This window comes from Macaca mulatta, chromosome 13 (assembly GCF_049350105.2).
Source record: "Macaca mulatta isolate MMU2019108-1 chromosome 13, T2T-MMU8v2.0, whole genome shotgun sequence".
Lineage (NCBI taxonomy): Eukaryota > Metazoa > Chordata > Mammalia > Primates > Cercopithecidae > Macaca > Macaca mulatta.
The window spans coordinates 8,819,310-8,846,263 of NC_133418.1; the positions used below are offsets into that span (position 1 = coordinate 8,819,310).

Consider the following 26,954-nt stretch of genomic DNA (forward strand, 5'->3'; position numbering starts at 1 on the left):
GGGGAAAAGGGTCAGTTCCTCCTTCCTCTGCCTTTTTACTCTATTCAGACCCTCAACAGATTGGACAACGCCCACCGACGTTGAGAAGGGCAATCTGCTTTCTCAGTCCCTCAGTTCTAATGCCAGTCTCACCCAGAAACACCCTCACAGACACACCCGGAAGTTACGTTTAATCCGTGCACCCCATGGCCAGTCAAGTGGACTTGTAAAATGAGCCATCACAGGGCTTTCTAGGGAAGCACAGGAACGTGGGCCCTTCTGCCCAGGGCTTAGGGGAGAGGGCTGCCCCAGGCCCCTGGAGGTAATGATCTGCCCTTAGGTCACTTTCCTAAGCAGAGGTGTTATTCAGTGTTTGCCAGGAGAACACTTTTCTTCCCATTCAGCACGATCATGATGCGGCCTCAATAGAGGCTTGCATCTCAGCAGCCTTCTGTCCTTTCTAGCTCCCCACGGGCTCTGGCTACCGAGTATGTGCCCTCCTATATGCCCAGAATGAATTCCCCACCTCTCCACCCTCCTGCATTGCACTATGAGGCAATTTCAGGGCCTGGCCACAGCTTTTTCTAGCACCCTGTCCCACAAACCCTCTGCCTGGTGTCCAGATACAACCCGGCAGTGCTATGTAAGGCTCAAACAAGCCTTCTCGCCTCACCTTTCTTCTCCTCCCCGACCCTGAGGATATCCTCTTTGGTACTTCATGGGACTGTGTGTCTCAAAATCTCCTTTGAGGAGCCCAGGACGACGGCGAACTCCAGAGGGTACAGGGATGTAGGCAAATGCAGGGCAGAACCTAAGAGTTTCTTTGATGTCTTCTAGTTTCTATTTAGAAGTCATGCAATGTTTTGCATCTCATTCCATGATATATACAAATTTACTTAAACTTTTTTTTTTTTTTTTTGAGATAGAGTCTAGCTCTGTCATCCAGGCTGGAGTGCAGTGGCACCATCTTGGCTCACTGCAACCTCTGCCTCCCAGGTTCAAGTGATTCTCCAGCCTCAGCCTCACGAGTAGCTGGGATTACAGGTGCACCCCACCATGTCTGGCTAATTTTTGTAATTTTAGTAGAGATAGCGTTTTTGGCCAAGCTGGTCTCAAACTCCTGACCTCAGGTGATCCGCCCGTCTTGGCCTCCCAAAGTGGTGGGATTACAGGAGTGGGCCACTGTGCCTGGCCTCACTTAAACATTCTAAGAGTTTTCTATTGATTGCTCTCAGGAGAATTGACGCTCTTATGCCATATCTTGCCTGTAGCTTTGTCTGTTCCCACTCAGCACACTGACTCCCGCAGAGAACCAGAACCCAGTTAGCAGGAGCTGCTGATTAGGGGTTATTCATTTGTTCATTTCTTCTGCACGTATTGGGGGAAGCCTGCCGTGTGGAGGATGGCACAGCTGTGAAGCTCACGAGTTCAGAGTCAGGGCTAACTTGCATTCAAGTCTCTGCTCACTTACTAGCTGTGTGATTTTGGGCAAGTGACTTACCCTCTCTGAGTTTTAGTTGTATTATCTTTTATTTTATTTTATTTTATTTTTAAGAGACAAGGTCTCACTCCTGTCACCTAGGCTGGAGTGCATTGGTGCTATCATGGCTTACTGCAGCCTCGGACTCCTGGGCTCAAGTGATCCTCCCCCTTCAGCCTCCAGAATTGCTGGGACTACAGGTGTACCACCACCACACCGACTTATAGTTGCATTACCTATAGCTTGAGGGCTGTAGGGGCATCTGCCACATGAGACCTGTGAGAATTAAATGAAATAATGTCTGTAAGCCTTCAGTACCTTTCAGCACAATGTTCCTTATGGGCTGAATTGTGTTCGCCATTATGGCATAAGATGGCATCGTCTATAGAATTGTCCATATGGAATTATTAAGTGTTAATCAAAAATATTAAGTAGGGAATTATAAACAATGATAAAGATATTAAAATTATTTCATGTAAAACGCATAAATGCACACTGATTTGCCTATCTTTTGATGGAGGGTCAAGGCCCTGGCTTGTACCTTGTCTTTCTGCAGGAACTTTAAGTCTTCTTCCTTATACAAATTGCGAGTGTGATAAACAGGCTATGATGTGCAGTTTTGATTCTAAAAATGGAGCAAAGGTTTATAGGCATATACGATGCAAGAGTTGTATGAATATTCAATTTTTCTCCCAAACGTATAAACTTGTCCTGCCCACACCTATGTCAATGCCATTGGTTTCCAGAGACTCATCTTTCTCGGGTCTTTCCAACAAAAAACTGTCATTTTCACATTCATGTTTCATTAATTTGTAAGTGCTGAGTTAAATTGTGTAAGTGTGATAGCACATACATCTGGCAGAGTGGGTTTGGGAGGAATCCCTGTGATTCTGGGTGAAGGGCATCTCAACTGGTGGGGTAAGAAGGGAATGGTCTAGAGAATCCCCTAACACATTAAGCTCCAGGGCACGAGCACAAATGGAGTCCCACATGCCATGCTGCTGAACATTTGAAACTTACAAATCAAGCTCACTTGGCCAGACGCGGTCGCTCATGCCTGTGGTCGCAGCGCTTTGGGAGGCTGAGGTGGGTGGATCACTTGGGGTCAGGAGTTCAAGATCAGCCTGGCCAACATGGTGAAACCCTGTCTCTACTAAAAATACAAAAATTAACCAGGTGTGATGGCGTGCACCTGTAATCCCAGTTATTCAGGAGGCTGAGGCCGGAGAAATCGCTTGAACCCAAGAGGCAGAGGTTGCAGTGAGCCAAGATTGTGCCACTGCACTTCAGCCTGGGTGACAGAGCGAGGCTCTGTCTCAAAAAAAAAAAAAAAGTCAAGTTAACTCTAACAAAATATAGTCTGCCTTCCTCTCCTGACAAACCCAGAAGGCCAGATTTTAACATTGAATTCTTGGACTCTATAGGGCTCCATGCTAGAATAGGGTAGTCAGAGATGGCCAGCTCTGAGGCCCCAGCCCAGTTATACCTCATTCCTCTTGTCACGCCCACTTCTCGCACACCAAGGGGCCTGGCAAGTACTGTGGAAGCTCCTTCTACACCCCCTACAAACAGTTGCCCCTTGGCCATCCTCAAGAAGAAAACCCAGAAAACCCGTCCTGCGATGGAAGGGGCTTGGGGCCCTGTGGGCAGGGAATGCTGGGGTCCCAGGTGCACTGAGAATGGTCTAGGCCCAGGACTGGCAAGTATTTCTACAAATGACCACATGATAAATATTTCAGGCTTTGCAGGCCATACGGTCTCTGTCGTAACTACTCAAGTCTGCCGTTTTGTGGTGAAAACAGCATAGATGTTATGCAAACAAATGAACATGGCAATGTTCCAGGAAAACTTTACTTATGGACACCAAAATTTAAATTCCATGTAATTTTCGCATATCATTCTTCCTTTGATGTTTTTACAACCATTTAAAAATATAAAAACCATTCTTAGTTTATGAGTTGAATGGAAACTAGTGGCCCAGGAGTCGTTTGCAAACCCTGGTCTAGAAGGTGAAGCAAGAACGCTAGGTGGACACATCCCAGTGAGCCCTGGACCTCTTACCCTGTGGGGTGGGGAGTGGGGCCCTCAGGGGCACAGGGCTGAGGGAGGATCCTCTCTTGCCCAGGCATCAGGATGGTACTAAAACTGCCTGCCAGGCCCGAGCAGTCATGGTGTTCTGCAAAGGTTAATAGGGGGAGTTGATGAAGAGGAGCCTCTCCTGTCAACAGGAGCTGTTTTGGTCGTGATTCTTGACCAGACCCCTTCTGCAGCATCCTGGGCCAGCAGCTCGCCTTTCCACTCTGACCTGTTATTTCCAATACTCCAGGCCTCCTCAGAGATGCAAAACATGCAAAGGGTCTCATTTGCTGTGATACCTAGAGCCAGGGCTCACAAAGTACTTGATTTCCAGAAAACCCAGTCTGGGACCAACAGCAGAATGAATGGGCTTCTCACTGCAACCCCTCAGCCCCTCCCAGGGAACATCTCCAAACAGCAGCCAGCCAGACCTGCCTTGAGGGTACTGGGCGCTGTGAACATCTCCCCTTCTGCTGGGGCCTTGCATCTGCCGGGCCAGCCAAGGGACAGAGCATTCCTTTTCATTTCAGTTCAGCATCTGGATTTAGGCCGTTGTCTCAGACATTGGTTGATGTGGTTGTGGGACGATCTATTTTCCGTTTGCTCGCTTACAAGCGATTTCTAAAGCTCTTGTGGAAATCATTGTTAGTCATCCCTATATTTAGCCTTAAGCTGAATCAATTTGATGGCTTCAAGGCAGAGAGAGGGGGAGAAAAAAAGAGGGGGCTATTTTGATAAGAATGCACTTTTCCTCAATTTTCACTTTTAAAAATTGCAATGTATACTCCGGAGGTGGGTGTGATTTTTGATAACAGATGTAGTCAAAGAAAATTATTTTAAAACACATTTTATGTCTAACTGACCATGCAGTGATGAGCTGCTTCCCCCACGATTTGACTCAAATTACCATGGGAACAGTCTGAATCTTCAGAGAGGCGCTGCTCAGAGAGACGCAGCTGGCAGACGGTAGCTTCTGCCCCGGCCCTGCGTTCGCTTGAAGAATGAGCTCATTCATTTGTTCCTCCAGGTGTTCCAGTGGCCCTCAAGACCCACCTCCTGTTTCTAAAGGTTACAGGGGAGCAAGGCCATGGGGTGCAGAGTCCTTGGTTAGCAAGGCCAGCCCTGGCTGAGCTCAGTGGGGAAGGACATCATCTGATTCTGAACCTTCCCTTCCTTGTGCATCCGAGAGTTCAAGAGAGGCCTGCCTGGCAAATTTGTTCAAAATTGGCAAGCCCACAGGAATGGGAGCCCTGCCTCTTGCCCTGGGCCCCTAGCTGTTCTCTATTCTCCCTCAACTCTTAATGCCAGATCCGTGCCCCTCCAGGAAGCATCCCAGAAGGTTAGAGGGGTTGGAGGGCCAGCTAGCACCCCCAACCCCCATAACTAGGACTTCCCTGTCCAGGATTCATATGCCACGTGGAGTCCTTCTGTCATTCAGGCTCTATGCTAAGCATTACAGCACTTGTCCAGAGCCCAGCTATGTCCACTCAGAGGATAAAGTTTAAATTCACATTCTCAGACCTCACCCTCAAGTCAAAGAATGCAGAATGTGTAGGGGTGGGGGACTGGGCTTCAGTCATTTTTAAGGGCTCCCTAGGAGATTTGAACATGTGGCCAAAGAAGGCAGCTACCATGTTAGAGATGCAAAGACAAATGACTCTACTTAGAGTCCCTGCCCCCCAAGCACCTACCCTGCTCCAAACCTAGTGGTCCCACCCTGCTACCAGCTCAGTGAGCAGCATCTACACCCCATAAACCTGGTACCCCTACGGGCCTCCAAGTGTGCACATCCACATGCCTCGCTAGATGGTCAGGCCCACGAAGGCAGAGGCTGAGTTTATGTTGCTCGCCTGGCACCATGCCTGCCTTGTAGTAAGGCTTTTCTATAGGCACAAATCAGTGAATAAAAAGACACAGCCCTCATCCATGTGCAGCGTATCCAGGAACCTTCAAGCATTTTATCTTGGCCAGAGTCCGGTGTAGGTTTCTAGATCCTCCAATCCAGCAGGTCAGTTGGTTGGAACAGTGTCTTCTCCCCACCATTCTTCCTGCAGGATTGATATTTGCAGGAGCTGGCTGAGCAGGGCTCTGCTTACCCTGGAGGGGCCCAGCCCTTGGTTGGAGTCTGTAATCACCACTGGCTGCTCCTTGGCTCAATACCCATCAGGAGGTCCTCGAGGGACTATGTCTGGGACCCTCAGAGTTGCCTGCACTTCTCTGCTAGTCTCAGAGCCATCGGGCATTTCCTCTGCCACCTATGATGTCACTATTATATTACCTATGATGCCCTCTCTTCCAGTTAGATCCTCCTACAGCAGGGTTCTCAGCTCTGGCCACTCTCTGGGAAGCTTTGACACATTTCAGTGACTGGGACAATACAGACCATTTCTGTGAGAGTTTCTGGGAATGAAGCTTAGCTATCCATAGCTATTAAAGCTCCCCGAGTGATTGCAACTAGCTCCAGAGCTGAGACCCACTGAGCTAGGGTGAGGCTCAGACATGAGTATATTTTAAAAATTCATCAGATAGATTGAATGGACAGCTAAGGTTGTGAGCCTGGCCAGGAAGTGACAGTTTGTATGTCCTGCTGATTTCTAAGGGATAACAGCAACAACTATTGACTAAGCATGAACTTCCATACTGGTCATTGTTCTGAGTGCTTTCTGTGCATTAGCTCATTAAATTTTCACCATGCCCAGAGGAAGTAATAATAATAGCAGCTAACATTTATTTCACACTGCATATGCCCCCGGCACTGTGCTAAAGGCTTCACCTACCTCAATTTATTTACAGATAAGGCAAACTGAGGCACAGAGAGGTTAAGTAACTAGCCTGAGGTCAAGAGTTGAGTGCTGGTATTGAGAGGAGACACTCACTCAGGTCATAGGCTCCAGAGCCCGAGGGCTCTTCCACTGTAGCCTGGGTGAAATATGGTGGCCAACAATCTGTGTAGAGGAAGGACTAAGAGAAGGTGCCTCAGAGCTGGCAGTAGGCCTGATGGGTCTGCCTGTAATGCGCTTCCTCAAGGAGGACCATGTCCTTAGGTCAGAGCTCGGGTCAGGGGAGAAGAGTGGGCCGGGACGGGGGCTCAGGAGCGGCCCTATCATGTGGAGACTTCCTGGAGCCTCAATTCTAACACAGGAGGAGGCGCAGAAGAAGCATCCTATGTGTGCGTTTCCTCCCCCACACTTTCTGAGTCCCCCTAATTTCCGTTCTGTGTTCTCTAGCACCAATCCACATACATATGCCACGAGCTATGAGGCCTCTGTACGGCAGGAATAAAGATCTCCTTTCCGTTCTTCCCACCTGACAACTTGGAGATTGTACAGGGTTAGGACAGAGAAGGGCTGTGTGGTTAGAACCTGCTCCTGGGTCGAGGGACAGCCGGGCTGGTCCTGTGCATCCCCACTCAGGGCTGAGCAGCATTCTGTCTTTCCCCCATCCCTTCCCCTCCTACCAGAAACACCCCCTCAGACTTGACTTCAGAGACAACGCCACCCCTATTCAGACCCTGAGGCTCAGGAGCACTGTCTACCCCGCTCTCCGACTGGGGGAGTGAGCATTCCGGGGTAAGCAAGGTGTCTGAGTCACTTGGGTTGCTATGTCAGAATCCATATGCTGGCCAGCTTAGAAACTACAGAAAGTGATTTCTCACAATTTCGGAGGCTGGGAAGCCTAAGGATCAAGCTGTTGGCAGATTTAGTGTTGGTGAGGCCCTGATTCCTGGTTCATAGATGGCTGTCCTTTCACTGTGTTCTCACATAGCGAAAAGAGGGAAGGGAGTTCACCGTGGCCTCTTTTATAAGGGCACTGATCCCATTCATGAGTGCTCAACCCTCAACCCTCATGACACTCACCTTTCAAGAGGCCCTGCCCCTAAATACCCTCACATAGTGGGTGAAGTTTTAGTATATAAATTTGGACGGGAGCATAAACACTAAACCACAGCACACGGTGTCTAAGCCGGGCCAGTGAGCTTCCATTCTGGACCTTTAGTGGAACACTGAGAGAAGTCCTCTTCCTGCTGGGATAGCTGAGAATGTGAGATGTCAACTGGGAGTACTGGGAGCCTTCTGCACTTTACGAGGTAAGAAAGAGCCCACCTGGGGACAGAGGGAGCATGAAACAGATCCAGGCCAGGTCCCGATGACAGCGTCTCAGCCTCCAGGTCCTGCTGGGTCGGGACTACCGACATCTCTCAGTTGTGGGAATCAGGAAACCACTCTTTTGCTGAGCCTATGTGAGCCATGAGAACTGAAAAGTTTCTACCAAGGGGTTTAACCCCAGCGTTGCTTCGTGCTGGGTATTTAACCTCTCGGAGCCTCAGTTTTCTCATCCATAAAATGAGAACAATATTATCCACCTCACACGGCTGCTGGAAGGATGAAATGTGATTCTTATATAAAGTGCTGGCAAATGGTAGGCCCACAATAAATGTGAGCTCCCTTCCCCCGGTTCCAAATTTAAAACTGAAATCTGGATCTAAGAGACACAACATGTGGCGAGAATTAAGAAAAAGATATAAAAGCATAGCAAGATGACCCTTGCCTCAGGTAACAGAATATAAGTAGGCACGAAAAGTTCACTCAGTAAGAACCAGAAAACTCAGACCCCAGTTAGAAAATTAGCAAGTATTTTGAGCTATCTTGAAACTCCCACGATTTAAATGTATAAGTAGAATGCATTTACCCTATAAAGTTCACAAGTCTTTTAAACAGACTTCCTTGAACTTTGCATGCTGTGTGGGAAATTGCAGAGGGGATGGTTGAAGAGGGGAGTGGAGGACAGAAGACCCCCCCATCTCCGGTCTGTCTTCAACTGATTTCTTTTTTTTTTTTTTTTTTTTTGAGACGGAGTCTCGGTCTGTCGCCCAGGCTGGAGTGCAGTGGCCGGATCTCAGCTCACTGCAAGCTCAGCCTCCCGAGTAGCTGGGACTACAGGCGCCCGCCGCCTCGCCCGGCTAGTTTTTTGTATTTTTTAGTAGAGACGGGGTTTCACTGGGTTAGCCAGGATGGTCTCGATCTCCTGACCTCGTGATCCGCCGGTCTCGGCCTCCCAAAGTGCTGGGATTACAGGCTTGAGCCACCGCGCCCGGCCTGAGCCACCGCGCCCGGCCCTGATTTCTTTTAGGTCCTTTTTGTGCAGGGTCTTTACCAGCTAGTGTTCATGTTGTTTTATTGTTCTTGTTCCTATTTTAGTAATTTTTCTCCATCCAATAGTATTTTCCTTTCTCTTTCTCTGGAGATCTATACGGATCTCAAGAACAGAACTGATCAACTCTGGTTAATAAAATACCAATCTTGAATGCAATATTTTGAGTCATGAAAACTTTGAACTGGCCCTAACTGAAGATTTTTGTTCCAGTCATCTGTGAAAGAAATTGCAAAGCAAATCAATGAAGACCTAAAATGTTGCTTCAGTTGTCGTTGTCCTAGATTGGCGATCAATCACACCATCAATTATCAGTGATTTATTGGGCACCTATTTATCCCATCACTATCCTGGGAGATGCAGTGAAACAAAGGTGGTATAAGGTGCTTAAAATCTAGATGGGAAGGAAGATGAATTGTCACAGAATAGAAAACAAATCAGTACTTAAAGTAGAAGTTAATGTAGCCTATTGCCATATGCAAAGATTTATAGAAGAGGAAAGTCGATACAAACTGGTCCTTAAAGAGTGTACACAATTTGGAGAAGCCCAGAGAAAAATGAATGGGTATCAAGAGTTGGATATGAGAAGCTGAAGCCTGAGGTCTGCAGAAACCTGGAATAAGTGGCGGCCAGGGAGGACTCCATCCTGACCACGAAGAACGAATCAGTCACAAGAAAGAGTGAACCAGACCAGCCGTGGCCTGCCCCCTGATGGTGTCCTGTGACGGCCCATAATGGGAGGCCTGGGTCAGCTGGGCTCCGCTGGTGCAATAGCTCAGCAGTGCCATCGAGGGCCACAGGTCCAGTCATCTTCCATCCCATCACCTGCCAGCATGGTGGCTTTTCATCCACAGATTTGTCACCTCAGGCCACAGGACGGTCACTGCAGCTCCAGTCACAACCACTCAACAACATCCAATTGCAGGAAGCAAGGGAGTGGCAGACGCTAAGACATGAATAGGTGTCTGTCTTTTGATTGTTGGGGGGGTGGGTATCAGAACCCCCCCTTAACAGAAGGCCTCTCCTCATTGACCAGAAATGGGGGGCCTGCCCACCCCTCCCTGCAAAGAAGGCTGAAAAAGTGTGTATCGGCCGGGCGCGGTGGCTCAAGCCTGTAATCCCAGCACTTTGGGAGGCCGAGACGGGCGGATCACGAGGTCAGGAGATCGAGACCATCCTGGCTAACATGGTGAAACCCCGTCTCTACTAAAAATACAAGAAAATTAGCCGGGCGAGGTGGCGGGCGCCTGTAGTCCCAGCTACTCGGGAGGCTGAGGCAGGAGAATGGCGTGAACCCGGGGGGGCGGAGCTTGCAGTGAGCCGAGATCGCGCTACTGCACTCCATCCTGGGGCACAGAGCAAGACTCCGTCTCAAAAAAAAAAAAAAAAAAAAAGAGAAAAAGTGTGTATCTGGCATTTTTAGCCTTAACTGTGGGAATTCACGCTCTGCCAGTAGGAAAAGAAGGATTGAAGCTGGAGAAGACTTGGGTAGGTCAACCAGAGCATCTGCTCGGAGGGCTCAGGGGGAGATCAGTAGGGTTTGAAGAGCGAGTCAGGTCTTACAAAGCCTCCAAAGCCAGACTAGATGTTCAGCAGTAGGACAGTCATTCTCAAACTCAGTATGTAATATAAGAATATACTCACGCCTATAATCCCTGCACTTTGGGAGGCCGAGGCAGGCGGATCATGAGGTCAGGAGTTCAAGACCAGCCTGACCAACATGGTGAAACCCCATCCTACTAAAAATACAAAAATTAACTGGGCATGGTGGCGCATTCCTGTAATCCCAGCTACTCAGGAGGCTGAGGCAGGAGAATTGCTTGAACTGGAACCCAGGAGGCGGAGGTTGCAGTGAGCCAAAATCTCACCACTGCACTCCAGTCTGGGCTACAGAGCGAGACTGCATCTCGGGGAGAAAAAAAAAAAAAAAAAAAAAGTGAATATAGGGATCATCTGAGAAAGTTGATTAAAGTTGATTAAAATGCACATGCTTGGGCCCTTGCCACAAAGATTCTGATTCAGTAGGGAAGGAGTGGGGTCTGGGTAGGCACCTGCTTAAGCAGCACCCAGGTGACTGGAGCAGGTGGCCTGGCGATGTCACTGTGACAGTTGCTGCACTAAGGAGGCATTGCAAGGTCTCTGTCATCATGAAGAATCCAGAAGCCAGTGAAAGGCAAGAGGCAACCCTAACTAGAGGCAGAGGAAGCCCACCAGAGGCTTCTGCAGCTGTCCAGGCGAGATGTGCTGAGGCCCAAAGTAGGGTGACCACAGGGGATGCAAAGGGAGCTTCTAAAGCTATGGAGAAGGGATAGGACTAATGGCAGCTTAGATGGGGAAGAGGAAAATGATCAAGACAAACAGAGGATTCCTAGGTTTCTAATCTAAAAAACGGAAAGGAAAATAGCATAGAACTTTCCCTGGCAGTGACCAGGCGGCTGAGTGTCAGGGTTCCTTGTTTGCTCCAAGGAACGGATTCACAGGGAGAGACAGATGCTGTTAGCAGTATCCAGCAGTCCCAAGGAGCACTGCTATTCACGGCCTCAAATGTCAAGCAGGGAGGGACATAACATTTGAAGTGGTCCAAAAAAGTGAAAGAGGAACCTCCCCAAACCTAACGTAAAACAGACTTCACTCAGACTCTGCAGGTCAAGCCTCCTCATGGCAACAATAATTATCATAGGCCGATGTGGTGGCTCATGCCTGTAATCCCAGCACTTTGGGAGGCTGAGGCAGGTGGATCACTTGAGGCCAGAATTTGAGACCAGCCTGGCCAACACGGTGAAACCCCGTCTCTACTAAAACTACAAAAATTAGCCAGGTGTAGTGGTGCGTGCCTGCAATCCCAGCTACTCAGGAGGCTGGGGCAGGAGGATCACTGGAACCCAGGAGGCAGAGGTTGCAGTGAGCTGAGATTATGCCACTGCACTCCAGCCTGGGCAACAGAGTGAGACTGTGCCTCAAAAAACCCAAACAAAAACAAAATAGTAATTATTCTAACAATCACTTACTAGGCATCCGCATCAACCATACCTTGTCATTTAATGGCCTCTATCTGACAACTGTTCTTATTCCCATTTTGCAGATAAGAAAACTCAGGATTAGAAAGCTAAATTCATTTGCTTATGTTCAGAGCTAGTGCAGGCAGAGTTATATCTGAACTACTGTTTATTTAATTCTAAAACCTTCCATGTTTAAAGGCAGCCCCTGAAGCAGGCTGCTTACAACTTCTCTTCACAGTCTCCTGTTATGGCTCCCAGTTCTCTCTTTCTAAGAATCTAAAGTAACTAAATCAGAAGTCATTATGTGGATTGAAGAAAACAATGCCAAGTTTCTTTATTAGAAACTATGGCTTTTCCCTTCCTAATAACATTTTCCCCCTCCATCATACAGAATCTTTTAAAAACCAGTGGGATGAGAGACAGATTTTCCCAGTGAAGATCTTTCTCTTGGTTCTAAATGGTTACATCTGTGTAAAGGGCCAAATTCTGCAGAAGGCCCACATACTCACTTAAAAACTAGATATGGTGGATGATGGGAATGGGTGGCTGGTTGACTGTAATAGGAGTTTATGGATAAGCCAAAAAGAGATGCAGGTAAAATGCTCCAGACTGAAACAAAATGCTCGCCAGCTTGGAAAACTGGCTTGTGACAAGACTAAAGCACAAAGGGAAAACTCCTCATGGACAGAGACTGATTATGACCTTTAGTGTTTCGGTACCTGGCTCTGCTCCTGCAGAGTTTCCACAGCTGACTATCTTGTTGGCACCTTGGAGGCAGGCAGGCAGGCAGCCTCCAGCATGGGCTCTGACTGCCATCCACCTTCCCCAACACGTGCTTTCTTACCTAGCACTTCCTTAATTACAGAACAGAGGATAAGGGAGCCAGTAATTCATAATTTCATTGCTGACTTACATTTTCATAAGGTAAGGGGAAAAAATAACATAGCTAGAGGAGGGAAAGGTATTTATAGAACTGCATAGTGATTCAGAGATATTAATAACACCTGAGACTCATCGAGGGCCATTACCACAAAATGCTTTAATAAACAAAATAACTCAAGCTTGCCACGTGCATGGAGAGAGAAAGCAGAGCATTTGTCAGTCACCCGCCCTCAGTTCCCAGAGTCAGACTGTGATGTGCTCACCTCTGTGGAGCAAACCTCTACAGCAGGCACGTTCTGAATATGGAACATTTGATCGCTGCAAACCCCTCCAACAGTGAGTGTTTTTATCCTCCTGTTAAAGATAACGAATGGGGGTATGAATATGAAGAAACGCCACTAAGGTCAATCAGCTGCTAAGTGGATGATCTGATTACCACCGAGGCCTGGCAGACCCAGAACCCCGGCTGGTACACTTTGCTATCTAAAAGTCTCCAAAAGATTGAAGCATGAGCACAGGACACAGCAGGGACAAGAACAGGAGAATCTCACTTCTGGGACCCCCATGCTCTGACATAACATGAAACGTGGCAGAGAGAGATCTAAAAGGAGAGGTAAAAATCAGGGCTCTGGTCAGCATTCTGACACCCACCGCTTGAGTGATCTTGACTGGGCAAAACAGAAGAGGTCACTAAGCCTCCACATTCCCAGCTGTAAAATGGGGAGACCACTGGAGGCTTCCAGTCAGTCCATGATGCAATGTAGGGTATCAGACTTACAGTCTCACCATAAACAACTACAAAACTGGGAGAAAAATGGAAGCAACTCTTTTCAGCTATTGTGCAACAGATAGTGTGGGACTGTGGCCCTTGAAAGAAGAACACATGGAATGATGTCACATTTATGCCAGATTCCTGCCTGAGAGCATATTCTAAATTGTGACATGAAAGTGGAACTGAGCTAAACAGCAGCATTCTGCCTGAGTGGAGAAAAAGTATTAGTTCAGTGCTGATAAGGCAGCTGGAGTTTGAGAGAGAGGATGCCAAAGAAGAGAAATACCAAGAAACCCGTTACCCAGAAATTTGTATAATGACGTCTTGAGTCTTGAACAAATACTAAACTACATGTGTAAACATGAAATTCCACAAGGCCTGAGACAGAACAACTACTAGGAACTGAGAAATTCCTGAAGATTCCAGAGAAGGCACAGTGCTTGGAAACTTTGGAGGTCTGATCAGCCAGAGGGAAGAAACCTTGCTACAGATGGAAGAATTCTAGGTATTCGGTTAAGATTGCGGAAAAGCTATGCCCCAAAGTAGGGGCTACTGTAGCCTGACCTACCAAAGCCTAAAACCAACCTGTTTTGCTAGTAAATTAACTTCCTGCCAAAATAAATCTCAACATTCTTTCAAGGAAGAAAATTTAATTCAGGCCCTCAACAATATTGCGTTCACAATGTAGAGCACACAACAAAAATTCACCACAAAAATAAAGAAGCAGGAAATATGATCTAATACTGGGGAAAACAACTGATAGAAACAGCTACCAAGATGACACAGATAATGGAATTAACAGACAAGAAATCTTAAAGGGCTGTTACGTATTTGTTCAAGGATTTATAAAAATGTGGATATAAGAAACAGAACTCTCAACAGATAAGTTAATATTTTTATTGTGTGTAATTACAGTCTCAGAAGGAGAAGCAAGAGATTTTATAGCAAAAAAATATTGAAAATATAATGACAATTTTTTCCAGATTCGATGGAATATGTCAAACTAACAAGTTCAGATTCAATGAATTCAACAAATCCTGGGTATTATAAACAATAAAAGACTACGTTTCGGGATATCTCAGTAAAATGTTGGAACACCAAAGACAGAGAAAATTTTTAAATTAGTCAGAGAAATGAGACACAATGTATGGAGGAGAACAGTAAGAGTAACTGAAATTGGAAAGGCATCTTTAAAGTGCTAATGAGAAAAAAAATGAATCTAGATTTCTTCCAGGAAATACAACTTTCACTTTATTTTCAAAATAAACAGAAGCTGAAAGAGATTTTCAAAATAAACAGAAGCTGAAAAAATTTGTTGATACACTGTACTACCAGAAATGTTAAAGAAAATTCTTTTGACTGAAGAGAAATGAAAAAAATTAAGAATATACAATGGGGTTGGTAGAATATTTAGAATTAAAATTTAGGAAAAATAGCACAAAGATAGGAAGGATATAAATGGAAAAATATTATTATTGAATTTTATGTTTTACGTGAAGTATAATACTAACTAAAGACTGACTGGGATAAGTTAAGGATATATATTTTAATCTCTAGTGAAACCATTACAAAACCCAAAGTCAACCCAAAGAGTAGATATAATGAAATACTAAAATTTATTCAATTAATTCAAAAGAAGGGAGGAAAGAGGGTGGAACAACCAAAGAATGGATGGGATAAATAGAAAACAAGTAGGAAAGTTGGTTAAACATTTCAATTAAAAAGTGGAGCTTGTCAGACTGGATAAAAAGAAGAGATATGATCATATGCTATTTACTAGACACACACTTTAAAACCAAAGGTACAGAGGAATTAAAAGTAAAAGATAGAGAAAAATATATCTTTCAATAACCAATTATAAGAAAACATGAGTAGTTGTTAATATAAGTCACTTATACGTAATATAATATGTCAAGGCAAACTTCAAAAACTATGACTAGAGATAAAAAGATGATAAAAGGGTCAATTCATCAAGAGACATAATAATCCTATTTGTGTATACTCTTAATAAAAGAGCATCAGAATACCTTCAGAAAAAAATGGACCACACTAAAGAGAGAAATAGACAAATTCAAAATCATAGTTATATATGTTTATACTCATCTGTGAATAATTAATAGAAAAAAGACAAATTTAAACAACAATGTCAACATTTAATTGGCATTTATAGAACACAATGTTTGACTCCATACACATTCATTTCAGGCACACATGAAACATTCACTAAGATGGATGATATATGGGGTTATTTTAAAAGTCTTGATACATTTTAAAGTGTTGAAATCATAAGGATCATCTTCCTTGACCACAACAGAATGAAATTGAAGATTAATATTAAAATAATATCCTAAATCTCCAAATATTTGGAAGTGAAGCTACATATTTCTCAATATTCTATATGTCAAAGAAGAAGTCACAAGGGAAATTAGAAACATTTTAAAATAAATAATAAAATACTGAATATTAAAATTTGTGGCATGCAGCTAAAGGAATGCTTAGAGAGAAATATATAATATTAAATAATTATATGAGAAAAAGGGGTTTAAAACTGACAGTATAAGATGCTACATCAAGAAGTTAGGGGGAAAAAGAATATTTAACAGAAAAAAAGTAGAAAACATTTATAAAAATAGGAAAAGAACATAATAGGAAAATCAATAACATAAAAAGTTGTTTTTTTAAAAAATATTAATAATATTGGTAACTCCATAACAAGACTCATTTCAAAAGAGAGAAAAATTGCCAATCTCAGGAACGTTAGGAGCCATCACTATAAATCCTACAGGCATTAAAAAAATAGAGAATATTATGGGAAATGTATACCAACAAATTCAATATAAATATATTGATATTTTAAATATATAAAATTAATAAATTCCTTGAAAGACATACAATTAAACTGAACTAAAAAGAAATAGAAGAATCAAATTTCCCCTTATTTTCTAAAGACATTGAACTTGTAACTAAAAGCTTTCCTTCAAAGAAAACTCCACACTCATATGGCTTCATGTTTCAATTATATCAAGACTCTAAGGATGAAATAACACATCATTTACATGTATAAATAAGATTTTACACAAAATTTTTTTAGAAAATAAAAGGGTAAATATTCTGTAACTCAATTTACCTGGATACCAAAGTCATATAAGAATACTACAGAAAAGGAAAGTGTTAGACAAAATAAGAAACCAAGGCAAGTTTCAGAGCAGGAGTAGAAGTTTACAAGAAAGTAAACTTGTATCTGTCTATTCTGCCCACAAAAAGCATCAAGGCTATAGACTGAATATCTATGTCCCCCTCCCCCGACCCCACACAGTTATGTATTAAAACATAATCCCCAAAGTGATAGAGGAGGTGAGGCCTTTGGGAGGTGATAAAGTTATGAGGTCCTTCACCCCCTTGCTCCATGTGAGAACACAGAGAGAAGGTGCCATCTATGCACCAGGAAGCAGGATCTCGTCAGACACAGAATCTGCCAGCACTTTGATTTTGGACTTCCCAGCCTCTAGAACGATGAGAAATAAGTTTCTGTTTGTAAGCCAACCAATGTGTGGTATTCTGTTATGTAGCAATCATAATAGACTAAGACAGTCACTGATTGACAATCACCATAGATTGGTTGTGCCTGTTTTAGAACTACATATAAATGAAATCACATAGAATATACTTTTTTGTATCTGGCTTCTTTCGTTCACCATAATGCTTTGAGATTTATGCATTTTGTTGAGTCTATTTGTAGTTTATTCCATTTATCACTGAGTACTATTGCTTTGTATGAACATTCTAGATATCATTCATTCATTTGATGGACATTTCAATTGTTTCTAGTTTTTGACTATAATGAATAAAACTGGTATGAACATTCTGTGCTTGTCTTTTTTTGTATGTGGACATATGTTTTTATTTCTCTTGATATAATACCTAGAAATGGAATTTGGTGGAGCATAAGAGAAATATATGTTTAACTTTTGTAAGAAACTGTCAAAGAGTTTCCCAAAGTAGTTTAATCATCTTACACTCCCATCAGTCATGAATGAAAGTCCCAGTTGCTCTGCCTTTTCTCCAGTAACCAGTGTTGTAAGGCTTGGTAATTATAGCCATTATAGTGGGTAAGTAGTGGTATGTCACTATGGTTTAATTTGCACTTCCCTGATGACTAAAGATGTTGAACAGTTTTCACATGTTTATTGACCATCTGTATATCTTTCTTTGTAAAGTATCTGTTCAAGACTTTTGCTTCTTTAAAAAAAAATAGATTTTTTTTTTTTTTAATATTGAGTCATAGAAGTTCTTTATATATACTAGAAACAGTACTTTTGTCAGATATATGGATTGGGACTATTTTCTCCAGTCTATGGTGCTTTTTTTGGAGCAGAAGTTTTTCGTTTTGATGACATTCAATTTCAACATATCTTTGCCTATCCCAAGGTCATGATATTCTTCTATGCTTTATTCTAGAAGTCTTACAGTTTTATTATTTATATTTAGATCTGCAATCCACTTTTAATAGGTTTTGTATATGATGTGTGGTAGGGATCCAGGTTATCCCCACCACATAAATGTTCAGTTTTAGCACCGTTTAATAAAAAATTTCCTTTCCCTATTACATTGCTTTTCTGTTGTTAAAAATCAGTTGACCATATATGCATTTGTCTATATCTGGATTATATTTGGCTTCATTTGTCTATTTGTCAATTTATATGTTACTATCATACCATTTCAATTCTGTAGCTTTATAGTAAGTCTTAAAATCAAGTAATATATACCCTCCAACTTATTTCTAAAATTGTTCTCACTATTTTAGGCCCTTTTGATTTCCATATGAATTATAGACTTGGTTCATCAACTTCTGCCAAACAAAAACAAAAAACTACTAAGTTAGGGAGAAATGACATCTCAAATAATCTTGAACTTTCCAATCCATGAACATATTATCTCCATTTATTTAGGTATTGTTTAATTTCTCTCAGTGATGTTTTGAGGCTTTCAGTGTGGAGCTCTTGTGCATCTTTTGTTAAATTTATGCCAAAGTATTTGGGCAATGGACTTTGGGGACTCGGGGAAAGGGTGGAAAGCGGGTGAGAGATAAAAGACTACAAATTGGGTTCAGTGTATACTGCTCGGGTGATGGATGCACCAAAATCTCAAAAATCACCACTAAAGAACTTACTCATGTAACCAAATACCACCTGTTCCCCCCAAAACCTATGGAAAATAAAAAATAAAATAAGTAAAATAAAATGTTGAATACATCGAAAAAAGGGAACAACATTTTTAAAAAGTGACGAAATGCTGGAAAGCTTGGGTCCTGAGAGTTATTTAGGGGAAGATGTATACCTAGGTAACCATCCACAAAGCCTGCTGTTCTCAAAGGCTGGGAGGCAAAGTCTGTTGAAGCTGAGATTTGCTCCCCAAGAATATTGCAAAGTAGGCCTCTGCTGGAACAGCAGGGAGGGTGGTCCGCTGCAAAAGAAAGAAGGACAGGCTGAGAGGGGCTCAAGAGGGAACAAGGTCCAAAGTTGGGGCAGTGGTTAGTGTGTGAGAAGAGGCTCAGCATTCTGGGTAAGGAGCAGATTCCAGCAAGAAAGCCTGACCTGTCAAACAGACTACATCCTCCCCAACTAATTTTAACAAAATACACAGTCCGCACATCCAGGAGAGACAAAGGAACAGAATGTAGCGGTAGGAATTGAGCTCTTTCAAATATGATTTATTCGCCTCTAATTCACAGAGCAGCCCAAATGCAGGTGAAGTGGCTAAGAGCTGAGAGCCACTGATGAAGAATTTATTGGAGTGGTTTGCAAGACAGGCCCAGGATGTGCAAACCCATTTATTTTCCAATTTATAAATCAAAATGTTCTGAGTCAGGTGGGAGAGCTAAGTCTGATGCTAAAAACTGCAGGGTATAAATCAAAACAAAATTTACTATCAGGAGTTTAGAGATTCAAGTGTGAACTCAGTTTATCTCCTGTTTCTTCCACAATAGTGCTTGCTCTTGTGGCTCCCAGCCTCCAGTGTTACTCTCTCTGTTTCCCTGTGGATGGCCACTGTGGTGTTTCACATATCTCTACGCAGACCCAGTAGTGTCTGAGCTCTGAGCTCAGGGATATGTTTTGAGGGTGCAAATGTCTTAGCTTCTGTTCTGGGCTTAGAGCTAGTTAGAGACTATAAGGTGTTGTCATTACAGACTCCAAGGAGGCTCAGTCTGTGGGATCCTTCCTACCTGGATTGGCCTTTTCGTGCTGTGCTTGCTCGGATGAAAGCCACTGACCCCCGTCCCTATGCCTCTAAGCTTGATAGTATTAATGGCAAGGAGGGGAGAGGGTAAAGGTTGGCATAATGACTACAGCAAAACGATAACGACAACAACAAACTAACAATAGCATTTATCAAGTGCTCACTATGTGCCAGGCACTCTAATAAGCACTCTAGTTGTATTGACTCATTTCATCTTAATACCAACTCATTGTGATAGATACTCTTCTATTTTTTACAGATGATGAAACTGAGGCACAGAGACAGGGAGTCCTCTCTTAATTCTTAAATCTCCCTCAAAGCCTGGGTCTTTGGGGCCTCCTCTTTCATCAGACCGCAGTCTAGAGTCATCAGGCAATCTCTGTGCCAGGTCTAGAGAGGAGGTGGACCAGGTTCAATGGAATGTCTTGTAGATAACTGGGTGTCTGTCCCTGTCAGATCTGAGGGTTGCTTTCATTTTTAGCTGCAACTACCATTAAAGAGATATTTGCCTCTGGGATCCCTTTTGGTTCCATACCCTCCAATAATTAAAGTAGGTCATTCCTGTGACCAGGCATGATGGGGGCCAGGGGCAAAGATGTAAAGATGTTACATTGGTTTCTCTCTCTCTCTCTCTCTCTCTCTCTCTCTCTCTCTCTCTCTCTCTCTCTCTCTCTCTCTCTCTCTCTCTCTCTCTCTCACACACACACACACACACACACACGTATCCCTGGAATGCCCCCATAGAACTTCCTGGATGGTTGCCTACAAGCCCCTCTCTTAGACAATAAGCTCTCTAAAGAGTCTTTTTAAAGACAAGAGACCAGTCAACCTGCCTCCAGGAAACAAACAAGGGAAGTCTTGAGCTACATTTTCCACTCAGGGTAGTGCTAACTGGGTCTGTTACATCACTTGGAGCAGCCATTTTTCTCAAATAAATGAAAAATCCTTTGCTTTGTGGACAATGACAGAAAACTTGCAAATTGAGAGCTTTGCCAGGAGTGGAATATGCACCTCATTGATGGGGGCTGTCAGGAGACTGAGGACAGAAACCCCTGCTGCACCGAGCACTGCTGCTGGGGACCACTATCCACCATGGCCTCTGCTAAATGTAGCCGCCGGTGCCTGGTTCTGCCTGGAGGGGCTGCAGCTGCTACTCAAGGGCCAGGCCCCCTCCCAATACCAAGTGCAACTCTTCCTTCAACTCCCCCTTCCGACTGCCTCAGGGAGGACAGCCCTGACCCCCGGACTGGGAGGAAGGTCTAGTCCCATAAAATCCATAGCATCTTCCACTTTCTCTGTTGTAATGCTCACCATGCTCATAGCTACCTACTTACTGCCAGAGTTCCCCACCCAGCTTCCTAGCCACTTTGCATGAGAGCAGTGACCATGTCTGTCCTGTCCACTGAGTCTTTGTTACCTAACAAGGGCTCTAATACACAGCAGGTCCCCAGCACATGATTGTGGATTGACTTCAACTAAACAGAAGAGCTAACCAGATGCTGAGCTCTGTGTTAGGTACTGTGTATATATCCACTTCACAGGTGGGTAGCGTCAGGGTCAGAAAAGTCTAGTAATTTGTTAAAAATCACACAACTGGGAAGCAGAAGTGCAAGGAGGATATGGACTCAGTTATCTGACACCAGAGCCCAAGTGCTGGACCATGACACTAGAAGCCTTCTAGACCCCTTGGGCGTCTATTCTCCTGGGGCCTGGGATCACTAGAATCCTCAACTCTTCCCCCTGCCAACCTTTCCCCTAAGAAACTCACAATCCAGCCACCTCTCCAGACCCAGAGCCCCTTGGGGAGACAATGTCCTTTCCATAAAGAACACCACACTGGTTGCCATGGGACTTGAGCTTGGCCTAGGTCCACCACCAGCTGCCATTGTGACCTCAGGCCAGCGACTTGACTTTTCAGGGTCCTCATCTTCCATGCAAGACCAAGACCTTCTTGGGATATTCTTCAGAATGCCAGCCAGAATAGTTCAGGCTCAGCAAGGCTAGATTTAATTTCTGCTACTCCATCTATAACTTTGTGACTCTGGGGCAGCACAAGTGACATTTTGAGCCTCTGTTCCATTAACAAAATGGGGAGAGTCACCATCATATCTGCCCTCCTCGTCTGTCTGTAGCAAGGACATGGAATCCAGGGAGTTGGAAGTGGTTTGCTCAAGGCCCTACAGCAAACCCGTGGTCAAGTCGGAGGTGAACCCTGTCAAACCAGCTTGAGTTGCTGCTCTTAACCACCTCACCACGCTAAAGCATTAAAAAGCAAGCAAGAAACTTGGCTGTAAAACCTGAGCCATGCCTGTGTTTCTCTTGCCTTATCCTCAAAGCAAGTCAAAAGAGGTTAGACAAGAAAAGTGCAGCCCCAGGATGTGACTCACTGTGACATTCACCTTGACTTGTCCCAGAGTTGATCCTAGTGAAGGCCCTTTAAATAGAAACAGGGTTATGTCCAATTGGGGGAGGGGGGAATAGTCTGAAAATAATGCAAAAGGCAGAACCTGGAAACTTCCCAGGAAGGATAAGGAGATCCACGCCCCTCTTCCCAACAAAACAGCCAGTGAACAAGAGAAGATTTAAAAACAAGAAGAACAACAATTATTTAAAAGTCTCCGAAAACTGCCAGAAAGACATGCAGAAAATTTATATATTCAAGAAATCTACTAAATGCCAGTAAGGACAGTTAAAGGCTGTGGTATTGGAGCCACGACATACTCCCTCCCCACTCTCCCTGCAAACTCCCTCTTAGGAAAGCTCTACTTCCGGTGTTCTGTCCAAGCCAGCACAGATCAGAAGATGAGGGCTCCCTTTGTCCCAGGTGCCTAACAGGGCTACATTCGGACCCCAGGAAGGGCAACCACTGGCATTTCTAACCCTCTCCCCACCACTGCTGCTCCCATGTTGCAAGAGCTCAACTCCAGCTCCTGGTGGGTGTGGCAACGAGTCTGAGGCTCCTTCCACTCGGTCCAGCCCCTACTCATGGGGTAGAAGCTCTTACACCAGGTACAGCCACAGCTTTCTCCAAGGCTGGAAATTGTACACCTGGAGGGGCAATCCAAGAATATCAGGGTCCACCACCCTTTCTCCAGTGACACTGGCAGAGCAGAGGTGTCTCTCTAGGAAAAATAGGCAGCTAGACATTCCTCACCCCCCAGCTCCTGTGCAGTGGTGCTGAGGTTCTGCTCAGGGGGTGCCTGAAGGACAAAGAGCTCTGAAGCTCTGCCTGAGAAGACTGACTTTATTTGGAGCAGATCATGGAGGATATCATGTCAGACCTTTACGAGAAACAATGGGGATCTTGGTGGAGAACAATTAAAAGGCCCCTCCAGATTTGTGATACTGGTTGCAATAAGCAAAATAGCAAAGCAACCAGAAATCTAATCATGAGAACACACGAAAGAGACAATCAAAAAGAGCTCTCCTGAGATCACAACTAACCCTGGGGGTTGGGAAGGCATGGACTAGGATGCATCCATTCAGGAGTAATCAGAGCAAAGTGTGAGGCAGACTAAAACCACTCAAGGCTGCACACAAACCCATCGTCCAATGTGAAGAAGCTTCACAACGAACCTAATCACAAACCCTGACCAAGCACTGGCTGAACAAATTTCTCTATCCAAGGGAAACTCCTAGGAAACTAGGATTAGAAATAAAATCACATGTGCATCTGGCAGTCTGGATGACTGTATGTGCACCCAAGATTAGGCCTTCTCAGCAGTGATGAGAAGGGAACATCCAAACTACTACTCCTTGGCTGAGCATGGGGCAAAGCATACACTCCTTGAACTGATAGTAGCCTCCAAGTCACACATACAGTAAAGGGTTAAAAAATCTAACAGATTAAGAGGACTTAAGCACAACCTCTCACCAATAACTGTGTTATCATGCCCTTGAGCAACCCCTAAATAGCTAGGCTAAAAGATAAAGCAAAACAACTGGAGCAAGGATATTAGAGGATGTGCAATGCATAGAAAACAGACTTCACAGAGTTAGTTCAGCCAAGTCACTAAACAAATGAATAAATGACCAAGAAAGCAACAATGACATCAATTCAGGTGGCAATGGTGGGGAGTGGGAGAAGGAAGAGAATTAGTATCCAGATCACTATAATATATTATCTAAAATACCAAGTTTTCAACAAAATAATTCTGAAGCATGTGAAAGTTATAGGACTTTCCAAACAGGATAATATGATCCCAGTTCAGGAATAAGAGCAATCAACAAAATTGTCTTTGAGGAGGCCCAGATGTTGAACTTCCTAGACAAAGATTTCAAGTCAGCTATTATAAATATGTCCAGTGAAATAAAGGACATTTTGTCTAAAGTATTAAAGGAGAGTATGACAACAATGCCTCACTAAAAAGAGAATTTCAATAAAGAGACAGAGGCCGGGCACGGTGGCTCACGCCTGTAATCCCAGCACTTTGGGAAGCCGAGGCAGGTGGATCACGAGGTCAGGAGATCGAGACCATCCTGGCTAACATGGTGAAACCCCGTCTCTACTAAAAATACAAAACAAAATTAGCCGGGTGTTGTAGCGGGCGCCTGTAGTCCCCGTTACTCAGGAGGCTGAGGCAGGAGAATGGCGTGAACCCGGGAGGCGGAGCTTGCAGTGAGCCGAGATTGCGCCACTGCACTCCAGCCCGGGTGACAGAGTGAGACTCCGTCTCAAAAAAAAAAAAAAGATAGAAATTATTTTTAATGGGCATTCTATTATATCACATTTAAACTCCATCCAAAAACTGCCCACCTGATGGAGTGATGGAGTGGTCTCTGTGTTAGTCCATTTTGCATTGCTATAAAGGAATACCTGAGACTGGGTAATTTTATAAAGAAAAGAAGTTTCTTTGGCTCATGGTTCTTCAGACTGTACAAGAAGCATGGTGCCAGCATCTGCTTCTGGTGAGGCCTCAGAAAGCTTTTACTCACTGTGGAAGGCAGGGAGAACCAGTGTAGCACATGGAATGAGAGGGAGCAAGAAAGATGCCAGGCTCTTTAAATAACCAGCTTTCATGTTGGCGAGAACTCACTCACTACCACTGGGAGGTCACCAAGCCATTCATAAGGCCAGCCCCCATGACCCAAACACCTCCCACTAGGCCCCACCTCCAACATTGGGGATCACATTTCAACATGAGGTTTGGAAGGGACAAACATCCAAACTATTTTTTAAAATTATACTTTAAGTTCTAGGGTACATGTGCACAACGTGCATATTTGTTACATACGTATACATGTGTCATGTTGGTGTTCTGTACCCATTAACTCGTCATTTACATTAGGTATATTTCCTAATGCCATTCCTCCCCTCCACCCCCCACCCCACGACAGGCCCCGGTGCGTGATGTTCCCCATCCTGTGTCCAAGTGATCTCATTGTTCAGTTCCCACCTGTGAGTGAAAACATGCGAGACAAACATCCAAACTATTTAAATGGCCTGTTGTAGGCACAGCTTAGGCACTGGTGTGAGGATGGTGTGTCACCTTCCAGGATGCAGGGGATACTCTAATTCAGTGTCACGTGTGCTCAGTAGGTAGACACATGGATTGGTAACCAAATGGGTAGCAGTGGGAGTATCCTCATATGACAAATGTGTGCATCCCATCCTGGCATATCTGAATTGTGGGTGTTTACTGGTCTTGGTTTCCAAAAAAGAATACTTTCAGGGGAATACAAAGAGAGGCTCACTGAATTATAAGTTATAGCTCTTTCCAGGGCATATTGGCTTCTTGTACCAAGGGATCATCAGGCATGTTAATGGAAAAACCAAACTCTGTAAAATATTTTAAAGAGGTTTATTCTGAGCCAATATAAGTGACCACAGCCTGGAGAAAACATAAACCTAACAAGCCTTGAGTAAGCGGTCCTGAGGCAGTCACTTCACCGTTTGGTTTTATACACTTTAGGGAGACAGGAATCGTAAGTAAGTTTATAAATCAATATATGGAAGATATACATTGGTTTGGCCTGAGAAAGCAGGACATCTCAAAGCAGGGGATTATAAGTCATGGGTGGGCCTTAGGTCTTATTGACAATTGGTTGAAAGAGTTAAGCTTTGTCTAAAGACTTGAAGTCAGTGCAAAGGAATGCTTGCATTACAATAAGGAGGTCTTCTGTAGGTCATGTGATGCTATACTACAGTAAAGTTGGAAAGTAAGCCACACTGTATCAGGTTAATTAAAAAAAAAAAATTTAGGCTGGGTGTGGTGGCTCACACCTGTAATCCCAGCACTTAGGGAGGCCAAAGCAGGCGGATCACCTGATGTCAGGAGTTCGAGACCGGTCTGGCCAACATGGCAAAACCCTTCTCTACTAAAAATACAAAAATTAGCCAGGCGTGGTGGCACACACCTGTAGTCCCAGCTACTCAGGAGGCTGAGGCAGGAGAATCGCTTGAACCTGGGAGGTGGAAGATGCAGTGAGCTGTGATTGCGACATTGCACTCCAGCCTGGGCAACAGAGTGAGACTCCTTCTCAAAAAAAATTCCAACATTTAATGAGATTTTATAGTTTATAGGCTTAACTTTTCCCTTGTATGGCCTTAGGTCTTGTTTATGATTTGGTATTGTATAACCACAAAGAATCTGTTCTGTCAGTCTTATGGTCTCTATTTTAACATATATGCCAGGCCATCTTTGCCTAAACTCCAAAAGGGAGTGGGGCATAATGAGGTGTGTCCAACCTCCCTTCCTGTCATGGCTAGGAATTCAGTTTTGAAGGTTTTTCTGGGGTTCCTTCGGCCAAGAGGAGCTTCATTCAGTTAATTGGGAGGCTTAGGATTTTATTTTTAGTTTACAGGCAGGAAAAGGAGTCACCATCCTAATAGGGGCAATTTAAGAAGAAAAGGAGAAGGAAATTCTAGAGTTGAAAAGTACTATGACAAAAATGAAAATTTCACTAGAGGGGCTCAATAATATTTGTGCTGACACACGGAAAATTAAATAAATATGAAATAGACCAACCGAGATTATGCAGTGTGAAGAACAGATAGAAAAAACAATGAAGAAAGATGAACAGAGCCTCAGGAAAAAGTAGGATGCAATTTAGTGTCAATGTATATGTGCAAGGAGAGTCTCTGAAGTAGAGGACATAAAAAGAGACAGAAAATAGGCTGGGTGCAGTGGCTCACGCCAGTAATCCTAGCACTTTGGGAGGCTGACGCGGTTGGATTGTTTGAGGTCAGGAGTTCAAGACCAGCCTGGCCAACATGGTGAAACCCCATCTCTACTAAAAATACAACAATTAGCTGGGCATGGTGGCATGTGCTTGTAATCCCAGCTACTTGGGAGGCTGAGGCAAGAGAATTACTTGAACCTGGGAGGTGGAGGTTTCAGTGAGCCAAGATCATGCCTCTGCACTCCAGCCTGGGCAA

General features: G+C 44.2%; 1 pseudogene; it reads left to right on the plus strand.

The window, feature by feature from the left end:
- The window catches only part of LOC144333983 (uncharacterized), a 50,537-nt pseudogene that overhangs the window by 2,204 nt on the left and 21,379 nt on the right, over window positions 1–26,954 (plus strand).